This window comes from Acinonyx jubatus, chromosome C1, assembly GCF_027475565.1.
Source record: "Acinonyx jubatus isolate Ajub_Pintada_27869175 chromosome C1, VMU_Ajub_asm_v1.0, whole genome shotgun sequence".
NCBI lineage: Eukaryota > Metazoa > Chordata > Mammalia > Carnivora > Felidae > Acinonyx > Acinonyx jubatus.
In genome coordinates, this window is record NC_069381.1 from 166,805,943 (window position 1) to 166,825,861 (window position 19,919).

A 19,919-nucleotide genomic window follows, 5' to 3' on the forward strand; every position below is an offset into this window, starting at 1 on the left:
TAAGATGTTAATAGCAGAGGAAAGTGGGTGTGGGGTATATAGAAACTCCCTATTACTCTTTGAAATTTTTCTTTAAAATTGTTCTAAAACTGATTCAAAGGTTTGTTTTCAAACTGTGTTGAGCAGAGTTTCAGAATGGAGTGAGTTTCACACATGTTTTCAGGAGAAATAGTGAGATATGTATTCAACAATGCCCAGAATCACAGGACTGACCATGTTGACCTTGCCAAAAGTCTTTAAATAATTTTTTAGAGATGGAAGGATAGACATTGTTTCAATAGGAACACACTGCTTTTTCAAAAAATGGAATTGCGAGACACTATTTTACTTTAATTTTTGGAAGACATTTATATCATTAAAAAGTAATATATTTTTAATACACACTTTAAACTGTTCCATGTTTCCACTTCACGTTGGTAACTAGCTGTCAACCAAGTACCAGTTTACAGCAGAGATCTCTTAACACTTTCTAAAATGCCAAACACTAAAGATAGGATTTCCGTCTTTGGTATTTTTCCAAACAAAAACTTTCTGAAATGCATACATTTTTCAATACATTCTGTTGTTCAGGGCCAAGTCATCCAGTTTTCAAATTCTTTATTCTTTACGTTTCTCTTCCCCTTATTCTCTCTGCCAATCTCTCTTTAGACAGTAAAAGATTATTTTTATAAGGGGAAAGAAAAAAATCAAAGACTATCAAAAGATTATCCAAAATGTGCTTTCTGAATTATCTGTAGACTTGATTTTTGTCTCCTACTTAATGCAGTATCACCTGGCCATATTACATGTTTCCAAATGTACAAGATGGAGAAGAATAAAGACTGTGACAGAAAGCAGTCCTGGCAAGTAGACAGCGTGGTCAGGGGTCTCCTGTCCTGTGTTTCATTTTAACTGAGTCACAAGCTTTGCTGGTGGCCTTGGGTTTGTAGGCATCCCCAAAGATCTGCCTTAACTGTGTGCTCAGAACTGAGACTGACTTCCACTGTGACCTGGTCATTAGATTGCTGGTATCTAATAAAATACTCTATCACCTTAGAAGAGGATGAATCATCAGTACATTTCCTTCCAAACCTAGAGCTTGCTTAAAGGCTTTGGCCTCAAACACTCCATTTATAAGCTTTTACAAGAGTGTGAGAATCAGTGGCAAAGCCTTGGGCCATTTAATGAATTTACAGTGTGTTTGAGAGCAAGAGAAACAAAGAGGTTTTTACAAAAGTTGGCCTATCTGTAGCAGCAGTTCTGGTCAAATTCCAGGAGACCTCAACTAGACGGTACACATACTGATTATCCCAAAGTTCCAATATTCTCAACTAACAAGCAACAGAGTCCCGGCTGAATGTACAACACAACACAATTATCTTTTACTTTCTGTTCTCTCTCTGTATTTATGTATGCATATGCTATACGTCAGTCTTTCAAACAAACTATTATTCAAAACTTGTGCTAGCCTGTTCATATATCACTTTTCAACATCCTACTAGACCACCAATCACACTCAGATGCCATTGGCAAGTTTACTTGTGTGTATGTGTGTGTGTTGACAGGGAACAGTTTATTTCAGAAATGATTCTTATTTTGTTGACATAATTTCAGACCTTTTGGTTAAAGGTGGGGGCAGTTGCTAGGGGAAAGGACTTATTTCCATCTGAAATGACACACCTAGTAAGACAGGAAAAGTTATGATGAAGGGTGGAATTATTATAGCCAGATACCCAATGGGGCTCACATAGAAGATTGACTCTGCTTTCCCTCCATAGAGAGCATGGGCTGAGAAAGGCATCAAGTAGTTTTCTTGTGGAAATCATCTCCATGATGGATGGAAATCTGGGTATGTTAGAGGGTAAGAGAGTAAGGAGACTGGAGTGAATGGGATGTGTTCATGGTCATGCTTCTGCTTCATGATTCTTTACTTGGTTTAACATCTTTGTGTTACTTGAAAGGAAAAGGAAAATTTGGAAGAGTAAGATAGAAAAAATTGATGTCTATATTATTTTGCTGGGGCTGCCATAACAAAGCATAACAAATAAGATGGCTTAGAATAAAAGAAACATTGTCTCACAACTGTGGGGGCCAGAAGTCTGAAATCAATGTGTCAACAGGGCCATGTTCCCTGTGAGGGCCCTAGGGAAGCATCTGATCCAGGCCTCTCTCCTAACTTCTGGTAGTTCCTTGGCTTTTGGTAGTAGAACTCCAATCTTCACATGCTGCTCCCTTGTCTGTGTCTCCAAATTCCCCCTTTTTATAAGGGCATCAGTCCTATCGGATTAGGGACCCACCCCAGTCCAGTATGACCTAATTTTAACTAATTAATCTGCAACAATCTTGTTTCCAATTCCTTCTGAGGAACTACGAATTAGGATTCCAACATATAAATTGGAAGGGGGCACCATTCAACTCGTAACAACATAAAACCATATACAGGGACTTGACAATTGTCATGAAAATGGCTGTTCTTATAGTTGACGGTCTCTGTACTAAAAGCCTTCCCAATTTGACTTGTGAAATAATTGAACTGGTCTTCTGGCCCAGGACATGTGGAAATCATAACAATGGTATGGATTTGGACTGCATTAATTGTAAATATTTTCAAAAAGTAAATTGCCTTTTTAGAGATAACTCATTTGTTTATCAAAATGCTCATCATTCTTACTTCAATTGAAGTGCTTATCATTTCATGTACTTCCAAAATGCTTCCCGAATAATTCTCCATCCTGATTTTCTCTCTAACCTGGTGAAATCTTTGAAAAGGGTTCAATGGAAGAGACTGTGTGTAGTAATTTTATAATTGGTAAATGTATTTAGGAGTGACTTATTTTTCTTTGATGCTTTAATCCTTGCTGAATTTCTGCATTTCTTGAAACTTGGGTAAAAATAATTTAGTTGTTTGGTGTAAGAACATTTCAGAATTAATTCTGCATTGAATTAGATGTTCGAGAGCTGCCACCACATCTAACAGACTCCAGATGTCTGATTATACACAAGTTTTAGCAGACTCCAAATCCCTGATTACATACAAGTTTTAATAGTAAGTTATTTTTATTCTGAAAAATGAATTCATCAAAGGTTTCCCTAGTGAACATTCTTATTGTTAATTAACAATAGAATGTAGCAAACAATAAAGAAAAAGTAAGGGCTGGGCAAAAGGGTTCAACTGTTACTTTTTTAAGAAAATAGAACCTGAATAGGAAGTGAATATGCTTTTTATTTTTTTAAACTTCACAAGAAACCCAGAATTCTGCCTTTTACCTCACTAACAAAAAGAATCTGAGAACATTGATATTTTCCAGATCCCAGAACAGATTCAGTGATAATTCTAAGCCTTAGACTTTTGGCATAGTTGAGGTTTTATGACAAGGTATTCTGGCAGGAGAGAGAAGACCCTAATTAGCAAAGTACCCTTGTTAACCTTTAAAGTACTGTCCTTTGGATCCTGTGAGATTTTTTAATAGATGCACATCATTTGTTTACATCATTTCAGTTCTATGACTTAATGTATTTCCAACACTGGCTTCAAGGCCTTACTTATTTATCCTCTAAATGAGCCTAGTGGAGAAGAAACCAAACAACATTGCGGAAAGTAATTTATTCCCTGAAAATCACTTCTGTCTACTTTTTCATAGGAAATGACTTAGTATTTCAGGTTTATCTTTTAATAATATATACTAAAGGATTGTCCATCAATGCTATATTTCCCTTTGGAGGTTCTGAATATGGGATGGCGGTGTGAAATAAAATGGTATCCCACAATGTGGCCTACACTTCCCATTTCCTGGGTTTTGCACGGTTGAGAGGCTGAGGGTCAAACAAAGAAAGGAGAGAAATGAGGTACAGTAATATCTGGAAAGGGCATATGATGTCTGGTCTGACCCTAGCTGCCCAAAGTTTGGAGGAACCTTAGATGACCTACTCCATTGGAGGTCCAACAAGACACTGGCATTTACCTGCTTCAGATACAGACTTCAAAGATGGAGACAGGAGAGCCTGAATTTTGCCAAAGCATCCGCTCAGAGTGTTCCCTTTACATTTTGAGATGAGATAAATGGAGTTGCAAGTTAACTTGAATCATGTGCGTCAGAAGGGAAGCAAGGATTTGGTGGCCCTTAGGAGTTTCACTATTATACCAGGGAACTGTCAAGCACAGGGTCCTTACATTTGGCAATAAGTCTGAGTACACTTTCCTTGTGTTGTCAGCTTGCCCAAGGAAGGCCTGAGTTATAGGCCGCTAGACAACAGTTTGCAAATATACTAATTTCCCTTCAGCTATTAGTCCTTTAGGAACTCAGAATTTCTGAAATCACTAAAACTTCACAATCTGGAAACTATTACACACATTTCTATTTTTGTTTCCTTTACCTTATAGGGACAAGAAACCAAATGCATTTGGAGGGTTTTACCTCCATAGCATTTGCTGCTTAGACCCCATATGTTGTAATAGCAGAGAATATAGACAGAAGAAAATATCAAGAAAGAGAACAACCAATATTATTAGGTATTAGCCTTTACTGAGTGTTTCCTCTGTACTAGACATTGAATTAAGCACTGTATGTGTATTATTTTAGTTACACAACAGCCTGAGGAGGTAATTTTGAGAGGTTTAGGTGTCTGCTAGGTCACACAATTCTTTAGAGGTAGAACGGGATTCAAACCTAGAACTGTCTGATTACAGAGTCCAGTTCTTAACAACTGTGCTTTATTGGCTGCCATGCTTTGCTTCTGTTGTTCAGTTTGGGATGGAGGTAGAAGCATGGGAGGAAAATGAATGCTTACAGATCAGCAAAACTAAAAAATGAGGGGCGCCTGGGTGGCTCAGTTGGTTGAGCATCCAACTTCAGCTCAGGGCATGATCTCACAGTTTGTGAGTTCAAGCCCCACGTTGGGCTCTGTGCTGACAGCTCAGAGCCTGGAGCCTACTTCGGATTCTGTGTCTCCCTCTCTTTCTGCCCCTCCCCTGCCTGTGCTCTATCTCTCTCTGTCTTTCTCTGTCTCTCAAAAATGAATAAAAGTAAAAAAAAATTTTTTTTAACCTAAAAAATGATTAGAATGCATGTACCTTTACTTTGGCTGTAAATTGCTATTTTCTAGAGTCCTATGTTGTGACAACTCACTACCATGGTTCATGTGTGCGTAATTACTAACATTGCTAAATCAAGCCAGGAGAACATGTTTTTGATGAATCAAAGTGTGAGATAAAGACTGCAGACTGGTTTCTGGCTCAAGAATCACCTTGAGATATGTAACCTCATTCCCTTGGTCAACTTCGTTACTATGTATTTCCCGTCTGAAGGCCTCAGGACTGTTACACTGAATGGACTAGTTGATTAACATCTGCCCACTGACTGTAGGTTTGGGGCTTATGCTCTGCCCTCAAGTATCCATAACTGATTTTATACCCTGAAGTCTGAGATCATGAAGACATGAGTTGGTACTGAACTTAGGTGGTGAACTCTGACCCAATTTGGCTGTAGGAACAAAAACAAATCTACAGTTTGGGAACCGAATGCTAATTGGCCACTATATCACAAGTGGGAAATGCAAATTGGGTACCCTGAGATTATTTAGGCCTCTGTATTCCATTAAAAGTAATTTTTATATGTGCTTTTCAGCAGTGCTTTTTAACTTTCATTTGACAGTAACCCAAATAAAGAATTCATTAATAAATGAAAAGAAAAATACAAATCACATTCTATTACCAAAGACAAAAACTGCAACAAATCTACTATCATTCAAAATTTTTCTAGTTTTACTAGAGAGGGGTGTGTGTGTGTGTGTGTGTGTGTGTGTGTGTGTGTGTATTTTACATAACCAAATATTAATATTTGTGCCATATAACTCAGCCCTTAATATTTGTTGAATAAAACATTCAATTAAATTCTGAGAGTTATTTTTAAGAGGAATTTTTTCAATGAACAAATATAGTTTTATCCCCATAATAAGATGTAAATTTCATAATAAAAGTATTAACTTTGAATCCAAATGCCATCTTAAGAGTAATTTGGCACCAACTCCACATTATTGAAAGAATATTAATGTGGTCAATTTGGTCAGGTACGCTTTATTCCTTAGGGCTTCTCTGAAGTGGTAAATATTTTGCCTGTTGATGGTAAGAACAATAATAACTGCCGACATTTGCTGAGTGCTTAGTTGTGTTAGGAAAAAGTTCTAATTGCTCCTCATTTATTAACTCATTTAACACTCACGAGAATAGCACAATTCTACTGAGGAATTAGAGGAAGAAATTAGAGTAGTTTCCCCTTGGTCAAACAGTTAATAAGTACTAGACCTGGGATATAGACCCAGCCAGTCTGGGTCCAAAGCCTTTGAGTTTTACTATTAGTCTTAAAGAAGGCAATCTTTAATTCCGATTATAGCATGATTTCCCTTTTTGAATTTTTCATTTTAATCAATCATTAGTCAACTTGAGTATACTTTCAAGCAACTTTTTTCAATAAGTAATGATTGGTATATATTTACAAGTCTATGTTTTATATTTAATATATTTTTAACTGCAAGCAACAGAAAATATCACTCAAACTGGCTTAAGCCAGTAGTCTCAAACTTCAGCCTGCATTGGAAATCATCTGAGGGACTTCTGAACACACACGTTGCTGAGCCCACCCCAAGTTTCTGATTCCATGGGTCTGACACAGAGCTCTAGAATTTGCATTTCTAAGTTCCCAGGTGAGGCTGATGCTTGTGGTGTGGGACCATACTTTGAGAAAATTTATTGGCTATAGAAGTCAAGATTCAGGTGTTAGGTTGGCTTAATCCAATTTCTCAGCATCTTTCTTAGGTGTTATCTCCTCTGTGTCTCTGCCTAATTTTCAAACAGTAGCAAGATGACTGCAGCCATTTTAATTCTTGAATCTGTGTATAAAAATATCTGAGAGGGGTGCCTGGGTGGCTCAGTGGGTTAAGCATCCGACTTTGGCTCAGGTCATGATCTCACAGTCTGTGAGTTCGAGCCCCGCATTGGGCTCTGTGCTGACAGCTCAGAGCCTGGAGCCTGCTTCAGATTCTGTGTCTCCCTCTCTCTCTCTCTGCCCCTCCCCTGCTCATGCTCTGTCTCTCTCTGTCTCAAAAATAAGTAAAAACATTTAAAAATTTTTAAACAAAATATACGAGAAAAAAGAACTCTACTCTTCCAGAATTTTTTTTGTTTTTGTTTTTGTTTTTGTTTTTGTTTTTGTTTTTGTTTTTGTTTTTTAAGAACAAGGATATTTCTTTACCAAAGCCTATAGAAAATTTCTTTGGGTCCTGACCTAAATTAGATCACCTCTTTATTCTTGAACAAATTCTACTGGTCAGGGGAGCACTGTTTGCTCATTGGCTTAGGAGTGTGTTCCTGAACCAATCACGGTCAACAAGCATGGCCTGCCTGTAAGATCATTTAAGAACTTCCCTGGAACATCGGGAATTGTAGTCTTTAGATGGAGGAAGAGAACTTTGCTATTTTACCTTCTTTTCTATTGTTTTGGTTCAAAGCACATTAAAAAAGACACTTAAAGGGGCACCTGGGTGGCTCAGTGGGTTAAGCATCCAACTTCAGCTCAGGTCATTCTCTCAGTCTGTGAGTTTGAGCCCCGCATCGGGCTCTGTGCTGACCGCTCAGATCCTGGAGCCTGCTTCACATTCTGTGTCTCTCTCTGCCTCTCCCCAACTTGTGCTCTCTCTCTTTCTCTCTCTCTCTCAAAAATAAATAAACATTATCAAAATTTAAAAAGACAAAGAAAAGTTTTCTTTTAGGAGAAATCTTCAGAGTCTATCTTTGGAAAATTGTAGACTATAAAATTTTGCATTCCAAAGTCAACTTTAAAGCTAATATTTTATGTTCACATATTAATAATAATATAACAAGGGCTGCCTGGGTGGCTCAGTTGGTCAGGCATCCATCCGACTTTGGCTTAGGTCATGATCTCATGGTTTGTGAACTCAAGCCCCATGTGGGGCTCTGTGCTGACAGCTCAGAGCCCAGAGCCTGCTTTGGATTCTGTGTCTCCCTCTCTGTCCCTCCCTGATTTGTGCTCTGTCTGTCTCTGTCTCAAAAATAAACAAACACTTAAAAAATATTTAAAACAAACAAAGGTTGCTAATAATCTCTTAAAATTAGAAAAGTAATATAACAATATAACAATTGTAGAACATGTGTATGTATTTTTAAACAGTACCTTTAACACATAATACTGAATGAGATTTTTTTTTCCTAAATAAAATACGTAGCTGTCTATGTCTCAAGTGTCATTGTAGTTATGAAGAGGGTGTCATTAATCTATAGGGTATCTGGGATATGCCAAAAACTATATTTCACATGCATTATCTAATTTTATCTATTTGGCAACCTTAATAGTAGATAGTATTATAATCTGTGTTTTGCAGATAAGGATTATATAGTGCTTATACTACAGTATTATATAACAATACATATTGTCTACTCTAACTGAAATGAATATAATGATGCATTTTTCTTGAAAACTATACAATGCATGCATCTATATAATATATATTACTTATTTTTTTAAAAAACTACCTCTGTAAAGTACCTATCAAAAGCAATAATTAAAGTTAAGGGAGATATGCTGATGTATGTAGTTGTTTTCATATCTAATTTAATTAAATTTAACTGTATATTTAAGTGTTTATTATGCACAAGACATCATGTATAAAAAATACAAATAGTATATCTATGAAAGAGAGAGGTGGGGGAGTGAGGGAAGGAGAGGAGATAATATCCATAAAGCTCTTAATATAATGCCTGGCTCATGCTCACATTAAATACCCCATAATAATGTTAGCTGTTATTTGGTACTTTAATTTAATATAACAGATTTTTATTAGGAACTCTAAGCTGTGAAGTGCTGTTCAAGGAAATGAGTATATATTCATAAATACAAACATTAAACACCATATATTAAACTCTAACCCCTTTAGCATAGACTGTTCTTAATATACTCATTACAGAGGCAATTTCTGAAGCAAATTAGTCGTGTAACTTGTTTCTTGATAACAGCACAGAGAGTTATGACTGCCAAAATCAACAGTGAATTTCAAAGGCTTTCAGGCTCTCTGTAACAAAGGCTGAGTAAGCCATGAGTCACAATCAGGAAACTTCTATTTGAGGGCCTTATTATCTTTCTTCATATCTGGGGTGTGGGAAAGACTGGTAGCAGTGGGCAGCACGCAGGGGAGGAGTTCCGTTCTGTTTCCAGGGCCACAAAGTGAGTGAGAAGAACATAGTGAAAGTTCTCCTTCTGTAGTTTTTTTTCTGATTCAAGGGAGCCCCCAGGATGTGTATACAGTGGTCTGAAAACATATTCAGGATAATGGAACTGTGCTGGAATTTATAATCTATTCAGGTCTGTGGTTAAGTCTGTCACGCCTCATCACCCAGAAGTAAACCAGACTGTCTTGCATCTAGTCACTTTGGAGTGCTTGCTGCTTCTGTCTACATGTTTTGTTTATTTTGGAGGCGGGAAGGAAAGACTGTGTTTCTAAGGCTCAACTTTGAACCTGCCTACAATATAAATGAAAGAGAATGGTTTTCCAGTTGCCCAGAAAGTGTTCAAGTTGTGGCTGTCAAATACTTGTTGTGTGCCTTGGGCAATGCCTTAATTTTTCTATACCATAAGTTTTCTGTCTTTTAAAAGAGTGATATTACATCCCTAGTGGATTTGTTGTAAAAAAAAATAATAGTAATAAGTTAGATTGCAAATGAAAAAAGTCATCACAGCTGGCACATAGTGGTCTCTCAAAAAATTAAAAAAAAAAACTTAGCAAGTTGGTGCTATGCTAAATGTCTATTTTATTTAAGACAACCATATTACGTAATTTATAGTCCAAGGACATTTTTTCCAGAGTGAAAGGGTCACTATTAATAATTAGCCCAGGATAGCAAGCCAAACAAAGACTGTCTTGAGCAAATCTGAAGATGTGCTCACTCCAATTACAATCATGTTGCTTTGTTGATAGGGCTAAAGGGAGGAGTCAGAACTCCTTATCTCTTGATATAACTTTGCAATCATTTACATTTTGTATTGTTGTTGGCACGAAAGGCCCAAGATTCCTCTCAGACACTTCATGGTTATTCATCATTGGATCACGAAAACAACATAGTCTGTGGTAAGTGGTGTAGTAGAAAAAAGAAAGGGTAAGACCCAGTTTTCTCCTTCCCCTATTCTACCCACTTTCCCCCTCAGCTGAAGAAAACCCAGCTCTACTTCTTGCCCAAGTAGCCACTGAAATGCTTAGAACCACAAGAATAGCACCCACCCATCCTGCCCCCGCCCCCCCAACATCACAGAAATATCCCTGGATTTGGTGGGTTAAGAGTGGGAAGAAATCTTTCATAAATTTTGCTTTGGAATCCTATAATTAACAATTGCCATGATCTGGAAAGTATCTCTTCCTTTCTGTTTCTATTTAATCCAAAATATATTTTGATGACATACTAGATGGCATTCAAGACACTGACTAAATTTGGTGGCAGGGGAATGTGGTTATACACCCTGCTTTAAATTCCCATTTGAGAGGGAATAGATAATCTTGCTACATACCTGGTGAAAGACTGTTTAAACTGAGAATAAAAAAGAGAATAAAAAGTGAAAATTTTAAATACTTTTTACATTTTATAAAACTTCAATTTTTAAACACAGAAGGCATATGGTGTGTAAAATACATGCATGAAAAATCTGACATTACCTATTTTTTACTTTGAACACTGATTCTGAACTATATTAACTTTTACTGTTAAATCCTAACTTTTCTAATAAACTAAAGGCAGGTACTTGGAGCCTTATCCAAGAAATTGTTTACCATGTAGGTTCTACCATCTACGTATTAGGAAAGAGATATTGAAGAAGTTAAATCCAGACCAGCAATGCCAATAGGCTGAGCACTGCTTCATGGACACCTGGCAAATTTCCTGGTCACAAAAGTACACTTGGGAAGATATTTTATTTGTTCGTTTGTTCATTCATTCATAAGAATTTATTATGTTGCTAGTAAGTGCCATGTTCAAGGCCAGATACTGAAGATTCAAGTATGGTCACTGCCATCCCAGGATGAAGTCCAGTGAGCAATGCTATAAGTAATCACTATAAAATGAAACCCAGTATTAATGATAGAGGGAAACTCAAGGCACTGTGGGAAACTATAGTGTTCCAGGGAACATGGAAAGGTCTCTGAGTATGGAATCTGTTAAGCTGAGTAGGGTGAGTATGAACAACCATTTTATAATGGAAATGATGTCCAAGGCAGGAGGGACAATCTTGAGAGATAAGAGAGAGCTTGGTATAAGGATCTAGTGATAGACTACTACAGCTAGAATAAAGATAGTCAATATGCTGGAGAGGTGAGCAGGGGCCAAATTACAGAGGCTTTGTATATTAGGAGTTCAAACTTTATCCAGTAGGTAGTTGGGAAGCCATTGAAAGGTTTTATGTAGAAGGCTAACACTCAGATATGCATTTTATATAGATAAATTCTGGCTGCAAGAGAACAGTTGGAGAATTATACAATGGTCATGATCAAAATTAATAGCAGTTTCTACAAAGATGTTGTCAGTGGAAATGGAGAAATTTAGAAAGGAGTATTAACAGGATTTGCTGATTAACTGGACACAGAGAGTGAAGTAAAAGATGCCTAGGTTTTGGCTTAGAAACCTGATTGAATGGTGATGGCTTTAAATGTATATAGACAGAATATTTAAGGAGAAGTGGGTTTGCAGGGTGGTGATACTACATTCCATTTTTGACAAGTTGAGTTTGAGTTTGAAATATCCTTGATATATTCAAGTAGAGATGTCAAACACAGAGTTGATTGCCTAGGTCAGGAGCTCAGAGAGCATTGTGAACCATATTTAGAGATTTTGGATTCATTAGCATATAAATGGCCTTTGAAGCTCTGGGAGTAGATGAGACACCCTGAAGAAAGTGGGTAGAATGAGAGAATATGAGGGTCAAAAATAGACTCCTCTCATTACATCAACATGTAAAAGAGGAGGAAGGCTGCTCTTGCATTTCTCTGGCAGGAAAATGAGTTTTTTCAAAAGGCTCCAGGAAACAGGCAGCATATGACCCACAAGTGATGATAAGATAAAGTATCTGATATTGTGTTCTGGGTTAGATTCCAACTCAAGAAAACATCTCTTGGGCTTCTCTGGATGTGAAGAAGACTCACAGCCTGACTATCTCACTAATGTTATTACAGTTTCTTTGCTTTTCCTTCCCTTCTTTGGTAATGCTCTATCTAGGACATGCTTCCTTGGTAACATGCCAGGCATAAGCAGCTTGAAGACTGCCCCCACTTTATTCTTAGACAATATTCTCACTCAGATTATAGAAAAAGGAAGTTTTATGATAGGAGTGGTTGGGAAATAAAGTATATGTTTACTCTGGCCATGAACTATAATTAGAAAGGTCCAAAATACTGTAAGTAGCAATTCAATACTCACTTTTCTCAAGAATCTCATAAAACTTAATTAATGAATGCAAAGGTCCTGACAAAAATTTTAAAATGTACACTGATGATGAAATGCATGCTTCTATTTCCTTGTGTTTCTAGTCTGCATCACATCCACTTGTACATGTGTTCATTCTAAGAGATAGATCTTAGAGTCACAGCATCTTAAATCTGAAAGGAGCTCAAAGAGAACCTTTCACTCAGCCCTCTCTCCCCTGGCCCTGTGCCCACTTCTAGATGAGGAAACTGTTGTGCAGGGATGATGGCACCTAGAACTCCCATTTATGTGTTGCTATATATTTAAACAATAGTGTTTACATTCAAGGGAATATTATATATTACACTGGTGAAGATCCCAGGCTCTTGGAACTGATTGTCTGGGTCTGACAATCAAACGAGCTTTGGGCAAATTACTTAGTCCCTCAGTCCTTTTGTTTCTGCATCTACGAAGTCACCTTTTGTAGTATCTACTCATGGGCATTGGTAGACAATTATCCATAGGTTTCTTGTGATTCTGGCTGTCTTTTGAGCAGACACGCTGACTACCTTTGTTCTGGACTACATTTTTTTTAACGTTTATTTATTTTTGAGAGACAGAGAGAAAGAGAATGACCAGGGGAGGGGCAGAGAGAGAGGGAGACACAGAATCTGAAGCAGGTTCTACGCTCTGAACTGTCAGCACAGAGTCTGACATGGGGCTCGAACCCACGAACTGTGAGATCATGACCTGACCCGAAGTCAGATGCTTAACAGACTGAGCCACCCAGGCACCCCATGTTCTGGACTACCTCTTTAAAAATGTTTGTATAGACAACAGCCTTGAAGGTTATGGTGTCTACCTCAGGACAAAGAGCAAGCTTGCTTACTATCCAACAAAATAAAGATGACTCCCTCTGGAGGTATGTTTCCTTCCCATTATAAAAGATTTGGGTTCCCTTATTTCAGGATTCTTCTCCCACACTACGACCCATCACCTGGAGGCATCGCCTGGACCTCAGAGAACCGATGCAGATGCTGACACTCTAGCTATTAATATTTATGTTAATAATTAATAAAGGCCTGCATCTGTGACTCAGGAGGCTCACATCTTTTGCCAATAGCCATGTAATTGTGTCAGGCTAACACATTAGTTTCCAAGTAGTATAAAACCTCAGACCCTTAACAATTCTTGACAATACATTTCTATAAGAATGGAGTAAAGCAAGTAAACATAAAAAGCCTGAAAGAGTATCTGGCACATAAAGACTAAAGACTGAGTAAATATTCGTTGTTAATATCAATATATGGTTACACTTGCCAAATGCACATGGTTTATTCATGGGCAAAGCCAAGACTAGAATCCATATATGTAAAAACTCAGTCTAATATTCTTTTTTACCACTTCATTCTAACAACCTCTTTCCCCCTAACATTACATTTTCTGTATATTTAACTTACAATTAATATTGACAATAAGGTAATTGAAGAGGAAGAATTAAGAATTTATACCAGCTTATTTGGCGAAAATGTTAAAATTAGTATGAGAGAAACAATAAGTCTGGTGATCAGACATCAGAGCATTAAAGTATTATTTTAAGAGAAAAGTGGCCAAAACCATGGTAAGCCCTGATACATCCAAAAAACTAATGTTCTTGGAAATACATTATGAGCAAAATATTATAAAGTTTGAAAATTCCTTAATGACAATGAACATTTTACTATGTATATTTTTATCTATGAAAATCTACTATGTTTTTGTTAAAGGCTCAAAGTGAATTTCTAAAATGTATATATGTCACAGACAGAATCTCTGAGAATAATGACTCCCTACACCAATGGTTGGATTTTGAAATATCCCCTAAGACATTTTCTACAAATCATGGTTTAAGATTTAGTACCCGTATCACCACTGGAATAAAGAATAATATTAATCAAATACTTGCTTTATAGCATTCATACTTAGTATTTTACATGTTTTCTTTAATGAATCCTTACAACAATCCCATGGGAGAGAAATTATTAGTAACTTCATTTAATGATGAGAAAATTATGCACAGAAAATAATTTACTCAAGTTTATATAGCTAGTAAGACCTAATGGACCAAAGTGAACTAAGGTCTGATGAGTAGTGATCCTGTTCTATTAAGTACTAATTACACTGCTATAAATCTTTAGTTAGATTTACCAAGGAAATGAATATGGTGAAATTAAATGTTAAAATTAAGACACTAGGGGCTCCCGGGTGGCTCAGTGGGTTGAGTGTCAGACTTGATTTTGGCTCAGCTCGTGATCTCACAGTTCCTGAGATTGAGCCCTGCATCGTCCTCAGGCTCTGCACTGACAGCTGGGAGGTTGCTTGGGATTCTCTCTCTCTCTCTGTCTCTCTCTCGTTCTCTCTCTCTGCCCTGCTCCTGCTCACATGCTCACTCGTTTGTGCACGTGTGCACTCTTTCTCTCTCTCAAAACAAATAAACTTAAAAAAATTGTTTTTAATTAGGAAACTAGACTTTTCACAAAACCATAAAAACAATTCAATAGACCAATAATTGCAAATCACAAATCAGTCCTACCCCTTCCATAAGCTACTGTCAAGAAGCCTGCGTTCTAACTCTGTTCTCTTGGATGGAATGTAAAATTTTTCAAGAAACAACACTTACCTAATTCAATATTTAAAAAAATAAATTTTTTTTAAATCCGTCTTCTTCCAGAGACCCTTAAAGATGGTACTTTTACTATGAATACAAACATGACAAGAAGATAATCAACTTTTAAAAAGTTATTTCCCTCACTCTAACTCCCCCTGCTTTTCTACTCACACACTTGACATCATGTTTTCGAAATCATGAGGTTAACATTAATTTGTAGTATGACTGATGTCTGAGTTACAATGTTCTTAAAAAATTCAAGTTTTCTCCATTATTGTCAACTCATTTCTAGTTATTTCTCTTTTTGATTTGCTTAGTTCATTGAAGCTCTTTTCTGGGGCCTTTTTCCCGTATGTCTCCTATGCTATTTCCAGAGTCCTGTTTTCTATCTTTAAGTCTGTCAAACATAGTAGCTCCATTTTTTTTAAAACAATGTTTCACCTGTTCTTTCTCTTTTCTACATTGTACTTTATACTTTTGAAAATCAGTGTGCCCTTTTTCATTCATGATCAACATTTGCTATAACAGCTTTCCCTGAAACAAAAGGAAATAACTAGAACAAACAACATGCTAAATGATCAGGATGTGGCGACTAAACCTAGCCTGATTCCCAACTGGAGTACTTGGCCACCTACTGTATGTAATTTTAGGGATTTGAAAACCCCACGGGTCTCCAGATTTTCAAATACTGATTTGCCATGATCCTTGTTCATCATCAGTTTGAAGAGGTAGGGCTTTATCTTTACTTGGCCATTGCTAAAAAAAACAGAACAAAACAGAACAGACAAAAAACAAAAAACAAAACAAAACAAAAACATAATCATAAATAATTATTGTTAGAAAAATTACTTGTCAAGTTGGGCTCTAAGGACAGGATATTTCACCATGCTACAAGGAAACAAGTAAGGAAGTAAGAAAAGAACATCTCAGGGGTGAGATCTCTCTAGTGACAGAACACAGGAGGGCACCATGCTAGAGAGGTCTGAGTTCCACAAGATATGGGAAACTTAGAAGACATTATTTGTCTCCCCATGTGTCAAACAATGGGGCAAGCACCGAGGGAATGATAAAATGATAAGACATAGACATATGACATAAGACATAAGACATAAGGCTCTGCTTGTAAATCACTTCCCATCTCACTGTGGATGGAGATCAAGCCCACAACCCAGGTAGAACACTGTATGTAATTATGTTTTGTATGGGTAAGACTATAAAGAGTTCAAAGACATTAAATTCATTAGGATTACTAACTGCATTCTCTTGACACAACAATGACAATTTAAAGAGAAGATGGGATGAGCACTGGGTGTTGTATGGAAACCAATTTGACAATAAACTTCATATATTGAAAATAAATAAATAAATAAATAAATAAAGAGAAGATGGAGAGTGGTCATAGAAGGAGATGGGTTGGCAGCCCACCCCACTGACAGAGGGGTTCTATGGAAGGAATTACCAAAAGATTAGGCAAAAATATTTTAAGCACATTTGGCTTTAAGATGGGGACATCTTAAAATGGGAGATGTGGAGTCCATGTGAAAAACCATGCCTCACAAAACATTTATAATTCAATTTCTATTTATGTAAAAAAAAAAAGTCAAATGGAATTTGCTTGTTACTCTCCACTGAGTTATAGCAGATATGATCTACAAGCATCTGTTAATTACCAATGTTGGAATGGTACTGAAGACTGAATTAATAGAACCCCATGAGCTCTGTTCTTGCCCTATAGATAATTATAATATTGTAACTTAAGGAAATATAGATAGTAGAAATATCATTGGCACATTCTTTTAAGATGGTTGAAAAGGACTGTCCTATGCTGAAGCACCTGTGTTTTCACTGACTTCTTCTTTGTTCCTCACCCTTCTCTTCTCAAACTTCCTATTTCTTCTCAAACTTCCTGAATGAATCTTGGTGGAAAGTTTAGTGAGTCAAATCTAAGAGATGGTAAAAGGATGTGGGAAATCCTAAGTTTGGCTTTTTTGAATCCTGAAGAAATACTTCTTTAAGGAGTAAAGGCCAACTCTATTCTTCAAAACATTTCACAGATACCTGCCAATGGCATTTATGTTACAACACAACCAGAGTTTTCAATGTGAAATAACTCAGTTCATTAGAAGCAGTATTTCAAAAGAATAAGAACTAAAGGATTTAGAGAACTTAGACCCATTCCCAATAACTCAAACAGCCTTATTTTTCTCTTGGAGAAGTCATTACCAACACTGTCATTAGAGGAATCTACCCTTATTTATTTAAAAACAAAATTGACCTGAAAAATGGAGTGAAAATTACAAGAAGCAAATCCAGCTCTTCTCAATTTTGATTTTTATTTTACTGTTTAGTGTAGAATTTTGGAAAACCTCTGGATTCAGTGGAATGAAGAATCTTACAGTGTAATGAAGTCTACAACAAGAACACAATTGGATTGAAAATAAATTACTAGCTAATAGGGAGTCATCTACAATTTTAACTTTGGAGGTAAATGAGGCATGATGCTATTGTTGTTCTACTTGTTATTTAGGTTTTTTTCCTTAGTGAAAATGTGTTGAATAAGAATTTTTTTTATTATGAACGCTTTGGTATTATTTACATAATTTGCTGGGACTTGGAATTTTATGGAAACAAATAGTCTTTCACCAGTTCTTGATTTTTTTTTAAGATTTTATTTTTAAGTAATCCCTACACCCAATGAGGGGCTTGAACTCACAACCCTGAGATCAAAAGTCATGCACTCTATCAACTGAGCCAGCTAGTTGGTACCCCACCAGTACCCCACCAGTTCCTGCTTTGAAAATATGTATTCCTTTAATGCTCACTTGAGAATTTAAGATCTTATTCACTAGTGCTCTTCAGGATACTTTGAAGAAAACATTGTTGTATGAATCCATAAAAAGTATTAGCATAGCTAATAGCTGGGTATTTTACAAATATTTATATTTTATGAAAATTCAAGCATACTTGAAATTTATTTTTTTCATTTTCTTTGTTTTTTTTTTAATGTTTATTCATTTTTGAGAGACAGAGACAGAGAGCAAGTCAGGGAGGGGCAGAGTGAGGAAGACACAGAATCCGAAGCAGGCTCCAGGTTCCAAACTTTCAGCACAGAACCCGACATGGGGCTTGAACTCACTAACTATAAGATCCTGACCTGAGCTGAAGTTGGACGCTCAACTGACTGTGCCACCCAGGCGTCCTCGCATTTTCTTTTCTTAAGCAGACAATTCTGTGTTGAAAAGTATAAGACTACAAAGATCAGAGCAATATATCAAGGGAGAAGGATGTCTACATGTTTAAGTGTGGGAAAAGAATCTGTGGATGTTTTCTCTAGACATTAAAGAGATGATATGTTAGACAGTTCCTGGTACATGGCTAGAGCTTTGATGTATTGTTTTTGGTTAACTGATACACTAAGGACATGGTTGCCCTTCACAGTCAGAAGTAAACATGGGATGTGAAAAGTAAATAAAGTCTGAAAGAGCAACTTGTGCTAGAGCATTTAATATTCTTTCTCTGTTAGCACCATTCCCCACCCCAGTCTGTTTTATAAATACCTATAGTATGGTCAAGCATCAAGAGGAGGAAATAATGGGACATCTGAACATGGGAAAAGAGAAAAGATGAGATCTGAAGTGGGGGTGGGGCTCAGAGTTGGAAGCAAAAGCGTGCTTTGTCAGTTAACTACTTGGGGGTAAGTGGTACAATCCATGGGACCAAAAAAAAAAAAAAAAAGAAAAAAGAAAAAGAAAAAAGAAAGATAACAGAAAAGTAGAACCGGAATTTAGGGCTTGGATCCAAATTGTACACATAACTGGCTTCTCCAATATCAGCTCCGTGTTCCCAGTTTATGAATAAGAAGAGGGCACCCAACCATTACTCATTGTGTGGTAGCTAGAATTTTGAGGATGTGAAGTAGTGACTATCTCCTGATACTGTGTAGCTCTAAACTCTTTGCTCACTTGCTTTTCTAGGATCCCTAGGAGAGTAGAGGGGCCCCTTCTGTGGTAAAGTTAGCTGTTCTAGAATAACTGGGGATTGCTAATTATTGTTATAAACTATCAATAAAGCCTAATAAAGAATTCCTTTGGGCAGAGCCTTTGGAAAACATGCTTCAAATGGCAGCCTTATAACTAATGGGATACGTGAAATATTAGGTAACAGTATGTGTACATCTCAATGGCCTCTTTTAATAAGTCAATCTCTACTGATGTCCTGCTGTTAAGATTAAAGGACAACAAATATATGCAAGACTTTGAGAAGAATGAGGCCCAAGGTTTATATTTGAATTATAGAATTTACTTTATGCTTAGTGTGGAAAAAGCCTCAGCCAAGGTAGCTGTGTGTAGCTGTGTATAAATTCTGAATTATATACCATGAGAAAAGTAAATTAAGGTTCTACGCCCATATTTATTTGCAGGAGGTTTGGGACAATAGGGAGAGGAGCGGGATATGGGAAAGGGACCCAGTGAAATGACAGTGAAGAAGACCAAGGATTCTTCTTATCTGAGTCTCTGTGTCTCTCTCTTTTTAAGATTGTTTGTTTGTTTGTTTGTTTGTTTGTTTAGAGAGATTGTGGGGGAAGGGAGTGCACATGAGCGGGGTAGGGGCAGAGAGAGAGAATCCTAAGCAGGCTCTGCACTATCAGTGCAGAGCCTGATGTGGGGCTGGAACCCAGGAACCATGTGGCCATGACCTGAGCTGAAATCAAGTCAGACGCTTAACCAAGTGAGCCACCCAGGCACCCCACTTATGTGTATCTCTTAAACATTATCCTGGATTATACTTCTGTTTTTTACATTAAAATAAAATGGATCTTTAAGAGGACCTTTCTTCCTTATG

The 19,919-nt window shown here is 37.0% G+C and overlaps 1 protein-coding gene across 6 annotated transcripts in view; it reads right to left on the bottom strand.

Moving 5' to 3' along the window:
* LOC113595080 (uncharacterized) overlaps positions 1 to 19,919 on the bottom strand; it is a 160,538-nt gene that overhangs the window by 69,892 nt on the left and 70,727 nt on the right. The window lies entirely within an intron of this gene.